General features: G+C 45.9%; 3 non-coding genes and 1 pseudogene across 3 annotated transcripts; all 4 read right to left on the bottom strand.

The window, feature by feature from the left end:
- Nucleotides 1-1,958: 1,958 nt before the first annotated feature.
- Nucleotides 1,959-2,144, bottom strand: LOC130308064 (U2 spliceosomal RNA). Its single transcript, XR_008857126.1, has one exon. It is a non-coding gene; the product is annotated as a U2 spliceosomal RNA (small nuclear RNA).
- Nucleotides 2,145-7,602: 5,458 nt separating this feature from the next.
- LOC130308073 (U2 spliceosomal RNA) lies at nt 7,603-7,751 on the bottom strand (annotated as a pseudogene).
- A 2,092-nt stretch (nt 7,752-9,843) lies between these two features.
- On the bottom strand, nt 9,844-10,034 carry LOC130308042 (U2 spliceosomal RNA). Its single transcript, XR_008857106.1, has one exon. It is a non-coding gene; the product is annotated as a U2 spliceosomal RNA (small nuclear RNA).
- Nucleotides 10,035-12,130: 2,096 nt separating this feature from the next.
- LOC130308070 (U2 spliceosomal RNA) lies at nt 12,131-12,321 on the bottom strand. The gene has a single exon (XR_008857131.1). It is a non-coding gene; the product is annotated as a U2 spliceosomal RNA (small nuclear RNA).
- Between the last annotated feature and the right edge of the window lie 210 nt (nt 12,322-12,531).

The raw sequence follows: 12,531 nt of genomic DNA, 5'->3' as shown, positions 1-12,531 counted from the left end.
ACCTAAACCCATACCATTATTGCTAAGCAGCAAGACAGGGGCCCATTGCACTCCCACGGGGCCTTTTTAAATGCAATCCATAACCCGGATTTGCCAGGAACCCTTCTTACTCCTCCTACTTGCATGTGACACTGGGCTTAGGATCTGCATAGGAAACACACACACAAGCACACACCTACCTTTGTTGCCTGCAGATGCCTCCTTGGCTGTCCCCAAACGGTATCAAACCAACACCCACGGGAAGCTGTAAGCATAGAGGACATGCCTGCACCCCATTGGACTTACCTGTGTGGGTTAAATCCGGGTTATTTGACAACCTATGGCGGTGATGGTTCTGCTCAGGCAGAGCAGTGCTGATGCTCCTCATAAAGCTGTCGCTGCTGTGAAGGTTCTAGGTGACATCACAAATCCCTTTGGTTACATACACAACAAAGCTGGGTTGTTGTTGTTTACACTCTGCAAGGCCTGTGGAAGTGAGTGACATCATAGCACTGTAGTTCTGAGGGTTCAAGATGGATGCAACAATCTCCTGTTGCTTCTATGAAGGCCGTAATAGACGACATCACCAAACAGCTCCATAGTCACATACACAGCAAAGGAGAGATGTTGTTTACACCTAGTGATGTCAGTGGTATTGAGTGACATCACAGCACAGTGCTAAGGCTCCTGGGCCTGGACACAGCAGCGGCTGCAATATCTCAACGGAGAATACGTTTATATCTATGTGTGTGTGTGCGCATATATATATATATATATATATATATATATATATATATATATATATTCTCCGCCGAAATCACTTTTAAACCCATTTCCACCTTTTTTTCCCTTCTCTTCCTCTTACTTTTTTTTCACGTTTTTTTACGTTTTTCTCCTTTTCGCCTCTTTTCTGGGCGTATTATTCTTCTTTTTCTTCTTTTTTTTCGTCTAATGCATACCCCATCAGTGCAGCAATGCTTATTCAATACCGCCAGCAGATGGAGACACTGGGGGATAATTTTCTAAGGATTTATACTGATTTTTCCTGTCTGAATTTGTCGCACAGAAAGTTGCAGGCCAAATATGTGTGACATTTCTGCGACTTTAGCTTCTAGAGCATTTTTACAACATTATACATAGGTGCTGAATACATAAAAAGCGACTGTTCAGCGACAGACAAGTCGCATCGGCTGAAAGTAGGCCAGAATGTCAGTCCATGTTGGAGCAGGTTTAGATACAGTCTAAAGCATAGATCTCAAAGTCTGTGCACAGAATTTAGCAAGGGCCTCGCACCTTCTGATGCATCAGGTAGGTGCACAATAGCATAGCCTAACCCTCTGTACTTTGGTCTATATTGATGCGGGACATAGACAGCCAGCTGATGACCAATCCATTAGTGCAATGGATGGCTGGAAGCATTTGTCTTTGCCTTTGCAATACCACAGAAGCAATGCATGGTCAATGTACAGCAATGACACACCTGTGTGAACAGCCAGGAGACCCCCCCCCCCCCCCCATGTTATGTTACATAGTTACATAGTTAGTACGGTCGAAAAAAGACATATGTCCATCACGTTCAACCAGGGAATTAAGGGGTAGGGGTGTGGCGCGATATTGGGGAAGGGATGAGATTTTATATTTCTTCATAAGCATTAATCTTATTTTGTCAATTAGGAACATTCAGCACCCACCCGCTATCAAGGCAGCTGCCTATCATGTCATGCCCTACCTGCACAGGTGTGCTGGCTACTCAAATGATCCAATTAAGGAGGCCATTTAGTCAGCAGCAGCAGAAGTCCTGTGCCTGGACGCTCCAACAGGGGCCAGACACAAGCAGAAGCAGAAGCAGCAGAAGCAGCAGCAGCACCACCTTTTGTTTTTTGGCTGCAGCAGCAGCAAGGCCCACAGGGCTGGCTAGCTGGCTAGCCAGCAAGCAGGTAGCAATGAAAGTAGGAATCTTTCTTTTTAACCCTGTAAGGGGGTGGTGCACTGTACCCGAAGATACTGCCATATCGGGTCAATGCATAGGGCGACGGAAGCAAGCTTCGAAATCGGCCCCCGTTCTCAAAAATCCATTTAATATATGGTCCCCAGATAGGGGACGTATCAGATATTAAACTGATAAGAACAGATAAGGTTTCAACAAAATTTTATTGAAAAAATAAGAAACCATACAGAATTTAAAATGCAAAATAATAAAAGGTTCACAAAAGTTTTAAAATACAAATAATAAAACCAGTAATAAAAGGAGAAAAAATAGAAATGGCAGGATAAAACATTATACAAATGTCATAAAAACTGATTATATTGTTATTTCGTTCCATAGAGGCAGACACCACATGGATGCTGCCTCGCTGGCCCCCAACTGTTTCTTGTCTCTTAGGTAATAGATGTACATCTCACTCAGGGCCAGCTTTATACAGTTTTTAACATCAATAAAATCATGTTTAAAAAGTAAGATGTTCCTAACTTTCCAGATGGCATTTTTAAAACAATTAATAATCATCCAGCAGATCATCTGCTGTTTAAAATTGGGGCAGTTAAAAAGACCGTAAAAGACACATTCGTGATTAAAATCTTTTAGGCCGCAGGCCCACTTCAAAAGTGGGCCTACCTTCCTCCAAAGCTCCCGTGCAAAAGGGCAGTTCCAAAATATGTGCAGCACCGTTTCGTCCACTCCGCAGCCATCTCTCGGGCACTTGGCTCTCGCCACCAGTCCTCGCCTGTGCTGGAACTCACGAGTAGGGAGGCACTGGTGGACGATTGCCCAGGCAAGATCCCTGTGTACATTCGCCAGAAACTTCCCGTACACGTTCCGCCATACCTTTTTGGATCTTGCCTGTGTGAAATTGGACACTGCCAGGGTAACCTCACTCCGCCTGAGGACCTTTGATACCTTTCTCTGGTCCCCCAGTATGTCAGGCTCCAAATCTTGGAGACCTAGGAGCCTGACTGTCTTTTCCAACACCACATAATGTTTTGGGGGACACAGAAGCACCGGAGCGTTCAGAGGGATGCGCAACCATCTTTTAAAAACCATGCCCGCAGCGTACCTTAAAAAGCAGCTAAAAATGCCATCGGATTTAATAATTTTAAAACAGAAACAGAAATACTTTATGTAAAAGAAAGTAAAAAGGTTAGGAACATCTTTCCCGCCATTATCTTTACTTTTGTACATAAAATCACGCTTTAATTTCTCCATTTTTGAACCCCATAAAAAAGTAAAAACAATTCTAGTTACTTTTTTAATGTATAAAATAGATGGAGGAAATACCATGGCAATGTATAGCATAATAGGGAGTAAAACCATCTTTATTATTAAAATCTTCCCCTCCATGGTAAGGTTTCTAAGATTCCACATTAAAATCTTCTTCTCCATCTTAGCTATAGCTGAATCCCAGTTAGGGCTCCCATCATTGACCTGGTTAAAAACAATACCTAAAACTTTAATTTGATCCTGTTGCATTGTGACTCCTGGGGTGATGGATGAATCCCAGGAGCCAATATAAAAACAGTCACATTTATCTGTGTTTAGCTTAAAACCAGAGACCTCGCAGAAATAGCTGGTGTTCCTCAATGCCCCCCTCATGGATGGAGAGTCCGGGCACAGTATGGTGACATCATCCATGTACCCCAACACCTTTAGATGGGTCCCTCCTCCACCAGGTATCTGTACGCCTCTTACTACCCGGTCTTTTCTGAGGAGGGCCATCAGTGGTTCGATTGCGCAAATAAAAAGGAGTGGGGACAGGGGGCAGCCCTGTTTGACACCTGATAAAAGAGGAACACCGCTGGTTAAAAAGCCATTAACAGAGACTTGACTAAAACAGGATCGGTATAAAAGCATGATTCGGCTTAAAATCGTTTCAGGCACTGCCATCTTTTTAAGAACTAAAAACAGGTATTCATGGGAGACCCTATCAAAGGCTTTTTCAAAGTCTAAGGATAAAATTGCTACAGTTTGATTTCTATCCTTAAAATACCATAAAACATCTCTTAAAATATTTAGGGATTCAGCTATAGACCTTCCAGGTACCCCACAAACCTGATTTGGGTGAATTAATTTATGAATAAAAGGTTTAAAACGGACAGCTAATAACTTGGCTAAAACTTTATAATCGACATTTAAAAGTGTGATGGGGCGCCAATTTTTTAGCATATCCTTTTCACCCTTTTTAAAAAGTAATGATACAATCCCCCTCCTCCAGGAAGGGGGAAGTTCATTAACAATAAAAGTTTCTTTATACAATAAAACCATATCATCCTTTAAAATATCCCAAAAAGCTAAATAAAATTCGATGGGTAAACCATCTTCCCCAGGGGCCTTCCCACTAGAAAAACTTTTAAAAACAAATAAAAGTTCATCTAAGTTAAGATCACGGGATAAAACCTCCTGGTCTAAAACATCTAGCTTAAAATCAAGGGAATTAAGAACATGTTCTAAAAAGGATGGATTAAGATCTTTCTTATTAAAAAGAAGCTGGTAGAAGTTAAAAACTGCATCTAACATGCCTTTTGGAGTGGATTCACCCTCAAGGTTTTGGATGATATCCCTCCTATTCATCACTTTTTTAAAAAAGAAACGGGAACATTTCTCGCCCTCCTCCAGGTGCTGCACATGTGAGTTAAAAATGATTTGTTTCCCTTTCTTTTCTATGGCATGTTTTATTTCAGTTTTAAGGTTTAAAATATCATTTTCTACATCCATACCAGCTTCTTTCAATTTAAAAAGTACATTTAAACGCATGTTAAGAACATAAAACCACTGTTTTTCCATTTTTGCCTTCTTCTTACCTGCTTTGATAAAAAAAAATCTGATTTTAGATTTGGTGCCCTCCCACCAGTGCAGCATAGGCTCGTGGGGTTTTCTTTGTGATTGCCAGCACTGGTAGGTCCGCACAAACTCCTCTTTTATCTCAGGGTCCTCTAGGAGTGTGGTGTTTAATCTCCAGAGGCCCCTTTTTGCTTTTTGCTCCCCCTCTAGCTCCAGGCCCACCAAGAGGAGCTTATGATCAGAGAAGATATTCTGCTCGAGCGTGCATTTCAGGGGTTTAAAAGCTCTAGAGGAAAAAATAAAATCGATTCTGGAGCTCACTCTTCCATTGGACCATGTGGCGCCCGGGTCCTCCGGCAAGAGATCCTTCCAGCAATCTTTCAAATTAAAATCATCAATAAAATTTTTAAGCAGGTAAGAAGTGCGGTCTTTACGATTAATATCCCCACCCTGCCGGTGTTCCCCATCACGTATGCAGTTAAAATCACCTCCCACTAGCAGGGGGGAAGACCCAACACAAAACAGTGGTAAAATTTCAAATAGTTCTGCCCGCTCCTGTTTATCAGGAGGGGCATACACATTTAAAACACGAATTAAAAGTCCATTAAAATATAGATGAATTAAAAGAGCTCTGCCAGGCACAATCTCAGTTACTGTATGAATAGAAAAGGACTGGCCTCGGCAGAGCAGCCCAACACCCACAGAACGACAGTCATTTGCACCGGACCATATGGATGGGCCCAGCTTCCAGTCTTCTTTTAAGTCTTTATAGTCCATTTTACTAGGGATTCCACATTCTTGTAGCAGGCAAAGGTCAAAGTCACATGTCTCTAGATAAGAAAATAAAGCAGCCCTGCGATCAGGGCTCTTTAAGGACCTCACATTGAGTGAGGCAATTTTTACAGGGATAGGCATAGTTTATGGAGAGTCCGTGCTTGGAGAATCAAAGTCAATAATAAGCTGCGTACCGTCATCCCCCGCCTGCGGGGTCATCAGCTCCTTGATGTTCTGAGGGTCGGAGCTTGAGATCGATGATGCCCCGACCCTGAGCTCGCTCTCGTCCGAACTACGGCACGCCGCTTTCCTTTGAATGTCTTCCTCTTCTTCTTCTCTTTGTCTTTTAAATGTCACACTGCTGTCCATATCCTCTGTGTTGCTCTCACTCGATGTAATCTCTGGCCCCCGGCTGATGGATCTGCGTCTTCTTTCATCATTTGACGACTGGAACTGCTGCACAGGGGCCTGTGAGGCCTCTTTTCCGGAACCTTTGCCGCTACCTTGGGAAGTTTTCATCGCTTGTTCCCCAGCAAGCGTTGCTGAGGACTGTTGCTCCAACTTCCCCATCGATCGACGATGGCCAGTTTTACCCACCGGGTCCACTGCTGGCGGGGCAGCAAACCCTGGTTTGGCGCCACTTGTCTTCTTGGCCCTGTCCTGTATAGGCGGAGTAACAGGACCGGGCTCAGACCTGGCCACCTGGCTCCCCTTCCGGCGGGCTTTCACCGGGGCCTCTTCGTCCGGAGCAGGGCGACCCTGGGCCAAGCCAGTACCTGGCTTATGCTGTAATTTTGGGTCCACCTTTGCCCCCACCGAGGCCCGTCGGCTGCCACCCGCCACAGGTGAGCCCCCTTCAGAAGTTTCGGCGGGCTCTTGAGCCAGGTAGGAAGTCGATCGACGTCTTTCAATTTCCCGGGCAGTAAACTCGATCACCCGCCCGGGCTTCGTGGAATCCCCATGGCCTCCCCCTAGCACTACCACCGGTGGGCCCCCCGATGGAGCACCAGAGGTCTTGGGCCTGGACCCATCAGTACCTGCCATCTGGGGTTTGGGCATCTTAAAAAAGGACGTCTTTTGTCCTGTCCCCTCTTTGGGTGGGCCCAGCCTTGACCCACCCATCGTAGTTTTTGCTTTATGGGGACAGGAATTAAAATCGTGATTTTCCTCTCCGCAGAGGTTGCACCTTATCGAATGGCTACATCTTGAGGCTATGTGACCTTCTTGGCCACACCTATTGCAGCGAATCACACGCTCCGCGCCGCAGGTCTCCTGGGTGTGGCCAAACCTCAAGCAATTTCGGCAATACATAGGCATTTGAGGATAGAACAGGAAGCCCCGAACTCTCCCGATGGCAAAATTTGGGGGCGGATGGCAAAGACCCCCAATACCACCGGGATCCTTACGGAGCTTGACCCAGAACTTCCTCTTGCCATTCCAGAACCGCACGGAGTTCAAGATTTTGTTTGCGAACCGCACCTCTTCGCAGTATCGCCGAAGAAAAGTGGCTATATCCTCCGTGGTCACATGAGGGCTGTGCATAGCCACCACCAACGGTATATGTTCCTCACCATAGAGGAACTGGAACGAAAGACCGTCGAGTCGATCGTCCCTCTGGTCCGCACCAGACAAGGTTGCATAGATGTTATCGCAACACGCCGTGGCCGTGAAGGTGACGGTATACAGGCCACGGCTTTCCTGGTCATTTAGACACAGGATGTCCTCCCTATTGAGGCGGAAGTAGTCAAGAAGAATCACCTCCGCAATGAAGCGGAGGTTCTTCAACTGACGATGGCTCTCCGACACCTCTATGCGGATGGTATTTCGCATCGACATTTCCCCAGAGGGGAAAGCCCAGGAGAACGGCATCTTCCACACCCAGGGACTAAGCCCCTTCCCCAATAGCAGCAAGGGCTCGGAATCCCGCTATAAAAGCGGAACCCTTACCCAAGGCAGAGGTCGGGGGTACCCTAGGTGCTTCCGAAGCTACAGGTAACGCTCAACGTACCGAAAATGCCTTCTGAGACACAAGGTCCCAGAGACAGGGGGATCGCAACCCGTTGTCTGTGGACTAAGCCCGCTCCCCAATAGCAGCAAGGGGGTGAAGTCGCTCCGTAAGGAGAGACAATCCCCCAAGGCCGAGAAGCGGGGTACCACAGACACCTTCCGACCAGACCAAATGCAGATACTACACTTGATCTTAGCCAAAAGGCCGAGAAGCGATAACCGTGAAAGGGGCGGGCCCAACAAGGTCCCCTTCATGGGCACTATCACTGCTTGCTGTCAGGGAGGCTGCCAGACAATTTTCCATGCACACTCTGGGCTGGGGGGCAGTCAACCACCAGTACACACAGCAGAACCTAAACCCATACCATTATTGCTAAGCAGCAAGACAGGGGCCCATTGCACTCCCACGGGGCCTTTTTAAATGCAATCCATAACCCGGATTTGCCAGGAACCCTTCTTACTCCTCCTACTTGCATGTGACACTGGGCTTAGGATCTGCATAGGAAACACACACACAAGCACACACCTACCTTTGTTGCCTGCAGATGCCTCCTTGGCTGTCCCCAAACGGTATCAAACCAACACCCACGGGAAGCTGTAAGCATAGAGGACATGCCTGCACCCCATTGGACTTACCTGTGTGGGTTAAATCCGGGTTATTTGACAACCTATGGCGGTGATGGTTCTGCTCAGGCAGAGCAGTGCTGATGCTCCTCATAAAGCTGTCGCTGCTGTGAAGGTTCTAGGTGACATCACAAATCCCTTTGGTTACATACACAACAAAGCTGGGTTGTTGTTGTTTACACTCTGCAAGGCCTGTGGAAGTGAGTGACATCATAGCACTGTAGTTCTGAGGGTTCAAGATGGATGCAACAATCTCCTGTTGCTTCTATGAAGGCCGTAATAGACGACATCACCAAACAGCTCCATAGTCACATACACAGCAAAGGAGAGATGTTGTTTACACCTAGTGATGTCAGTGGTATTGAGTGACATCACAGCACAGTGCTAAGGCTCCTGGGCCTGGACACAGCAGCGGCTGCAATATCTCAACGGAGAATACGTTTATATCTATGTGTGTGTGTGCGCATATATATATATATATATATATATATATATATATATATATATATTTCTCCGCCGAAATCACTTTTAAACCCATTTCCACCTTTTTTTCCCTTCTCTTCCTCTTACTTTTTTTCAAGTTTTTTTACGTTTTTCTCCTTTTCGCCTCTTTTCTGGGCGTATTATTCTTCTTTTTCTTCTTTTTTTTCGTCTAATGCATACCCCATCAGTGCAGCAATGCTTATTCAATACCGCCAGCAGATGGAGACACTGGGGGATAATTTTCTAAGGATTTATACTGATTTTTCCTGTCTGAATTTGTCGCACAGAAAGTTGCAGGCCAAATATGTGTGACATTTCTGCGACTTTAGCTTCTAGAGCATTTTTACAACATTATACATAGGTGCTGAATACATAAAAAGCGACTGTTCAGCGACAGACAAGTCGCATCGGCTGAAAGTAGGCCAGAATGTCAGTCCATGTTGGAGCAGGTTTAGATACAGTCTAAAGCATAGATCTCAAAGTCTGTGCACAGAATTTAGCAAGGGCCTCGCACCTTCTGATGCATCAGGTAGGTGCACAATAGCATAGCCTAACCCTCTGTACTTTGGTCTATATTGATGCGGGACATAGACAGCCAGCTGATGACCAATCCATTAGTGCAATGGATGGCTGGAAGCATTTGTCTTTGCCTTTGCAATACCACAGAAGCAATGCATGGTCAATGTACAGCAATGACACACCTGTGTGAACAGCCAGGAGACCCCCCCCCCCCCCCCCCATGTTATGTTACATAGTTACATAGTTAGTACGGTCGAAAAAAGACATATGTCCATCACGTTCAACCAGGGAATTAAGGGGTAGGGGTGTGGCGCGATATTGGGGAAGGGATGAGATTTTATATTTCTTCATAAGCATTAATCTTATTTTGTCAATTAGGAACATTCAGCACCCACCCGCTATCAAGGCAGCTGCCTATCATGTCATGCCCTACCTGCACAGGTGTGCTGGCTACTCAAATGATCCAATTAAGGAGGCCATTTAGTCAGCAGCAGCAGAAGTCCTGTGCCTGGACGCTCCAACAGGGGCCAGACACAAGCAGAAGCAGAAGCAGCAGAAGCAGCAGCAGCACCACCTTTTGTTTTTTGGCTGCAGCAGCAGCAAGGCCCACAGGGCTGGCTAGCTGGCTAGCCAGCAAGCAGGTAGCAATGAAAGTAGGAATCTTTCTTTTTAACCCTGTAAGGGGGTGGTGCACTGTACCCGAAGATACTGCCATATCGGGTCAATGCATAGGGCGACGGAAGCAAGCTTCGAAATCGGCCCCCGTTCTCAAAAATCCATTTAATATATGGTCCCCAGATAGGGGACGTATCAGATATTAAACTGATAAGAACAGATACTACACTTGATCTTAGCCAAAAGGCCGAGAAGCGATAACCGTGAAAGGGGCGGGCCCAACAAGGTCCCCTTCATGGGCACTATCACTGCTTGCTGTCAGGGAGGCTGCCAGACAATTTTCCATGCACACTCTGGGCTGGGGGGCAGTCAACCACCAGTACACACAGCAGAACCTAAACCCATACCATTATTGCTAAGCAGCAAGACAGGGGCCCATTGCACTCCCACGGGGCCTTTTTAAATGCAATCCATAACCCGGATTTGCCAGGAACCCTTCTTACTCCTCCTACTTGCATGTGACACTGGGCTTAGGATCTGCATAGGAAACACACACACAAGCACACACCTACCTTTGTTGCCTGCAGATGCCTCCTTGGCTGTCCCCAAACGGTATCAAACCAACACCCACGGGAAGCTGTAAGCATAGAGGACATGCCTGCACCCCATTGGACTTACCTGTGTGGGTTAAATCCGGGTTATTTGACAACCTATGGCGGTGATGGTTCTGCTCAGGCAGAGCAGTGCTGATGCTCCTCATAAAGCTGTCGCTGCTGTGAAGGTTCTAGGTGACATCACAAATCCCTTTGGTTACATACACAACAAAGCTGGGTTGTTGTTGTTTACACTCTGCAAGGCCTGTGGAAGTGAGTGACATCATAGCACTGTAGTTCTGAGGGTTCAAGATGGATGCAACAATCTCCTGTTGCTTCTATGAAGGCCGTAATAGACGACATCACCAAACAGCTCCATAGTCACATACACAGCAAAGGAGAGATGTTGTTTACACCTAGTGATGTCAGTGGTATTGAGTGACATCACAGCACAGTGCTAAGGCTCCTGGGCCTGGACACAGCAGCGGCTGCAATATCTCAACGGAGAATACGTTTATATCTATGTGTGTGTGTGCGCATATATATATATATATATATATATATATATATATATATATATATATTTCTCCGCCGAAATCACTTTTAAACCCATTTCCACCTTTTTTTCCCTTCTCTTCCTCTTACTTTTTTTTCACGTTTTTTTTACGTTTTTCTCCTTTTCGCCTCTTTTCTGGGCGTATTATTCTTCTTTTTCTTCTTTTTTTTCGTCTAATGCATACCCCATCAGTGCAGCAATGCTTATTCAATACCGCCAGCAGATGGAGACACTGGGGGATAATTTTCTAAGGATTTATACTGATTTTTCCTGTCTGAATTTGTCGCACAGAAAGTTGCAGGCCAAATATGTGTGACATTTCTGCGACTTTAGCTTCTAGAGCATTTTTACAACATTATACATAGGTGCTGAATACATAAAAAGCGACTGTTCAGCGACAGACAAGTCGCATCGGCTGAAAGTAGGCCAGAATGTCAGTCCATGTTGGAGCAGGTTTAGATACAGTCTAAAGCATAGATCTCAAAGTCTGTGCACAGAATTTAGCAAGGGCCTCGCACCTTCTGATGCATCAGGTAGGTGCACAATAGCATAGCCTAACCCTCTGTACTTTGGTCTATATTGATGCGGGACATAGACAGCCAGCTGATGACCAATCCATTAGTGCAATGGATGGCTGGAAGCATTTGTCTTTGCCTTTGCAATACCACAGAAGCAATGCATGGTCAATGTACAGCAATGACACACCTGTGTGAACAGCCAGGAGACCCCCCCCCCCCCCCCCCATGTTATGTTACATAGTTACATAGTTAGTACGGTCGAAAAAAGACATATGTCCATCACGTTCAACCAGGGAATTAAGGGGTAGGGGTGTGGCGCGATATTGGGGAAGGGATGAGATTTTATATTTCTTCATAAGCATTAATCTTATTTTGTCAATTAGGAACATTCAGCACCCACCCGCTATCAAGGCAGCTGCCTATCATGTCATGCCCTACCTGCACAGGTGTGCTGGCTACTCAAATGATCCAATTAAGGAGGCCATTTAGTCAGCAGCAGCAGAAGTCCTGTGCCTGGACGCTCCAACAGGGGCCAGACACAAGCAGAAGCAGAAGCAGCAGAAGCAGCAGCAGCACCACCTTTTGTTTTTTGGCTGCAGCAGCAGCAAGGCCCACAGGGCTGGCTAGCTGGCTAGCCAGCAAGCAGGTAGCAATGAAAGTAGGAATCTTTCTTTTTAACCCTGTAAGGGGGTGGTGCACTGTACCCGAAGATACTGCCATATCGGGTCAATGCATAGGGCGACGGAAGCAAGCTTCGAAATCGGCCCCCGTTCTCAAAAATCCATTTAATATATGGTCCCCAGATAGGGGACGTATCAGATATTAAACTGATAAGAACAGATTTTTTTTTTTTTTTTTTTTTTTTTATCTAAAGCCGAGGAACGTGCTTTCGATTCACCCAAAGTGCAAGAAAAAGTGCAAACGTGTTACACTAAAAAAACGTGCACAAAGGATGCGGTCTATCGCAAGCCCTTCTCCGATAGGAGAGAGGCCCCCCAACAAACCTTACCCTTCACCTCCGGACCAAAATGTACCTGCGAGGTTCCAGGTTCGATGTCCCTTTTCGCCGAAGCTACTAGGGGACCACAA

The sequence above is a fragment of the Hyla sarda genome, unplaced genomic scaffold, assembly GCF_029499605.1.
Source record: "Hyla sarda isolate aHylSar1 unplaced genomic scaffold, aHylSar1.hap1 scaffold_1458, whole genome shotgun sequence".
In the NCBI taxonomy this organism is placed as follows: domain Eukaryota; kingdom Metazoa; phylum Chordata; class Amphibia; order Anura; family Hylidae; genus Hyla; species Hyla sarda.
The sequence above is the reverse complement of the archived record's forward strand: the minus strand, read 5'-3'. Positions and strand labels throughout refer to the sequence as shown.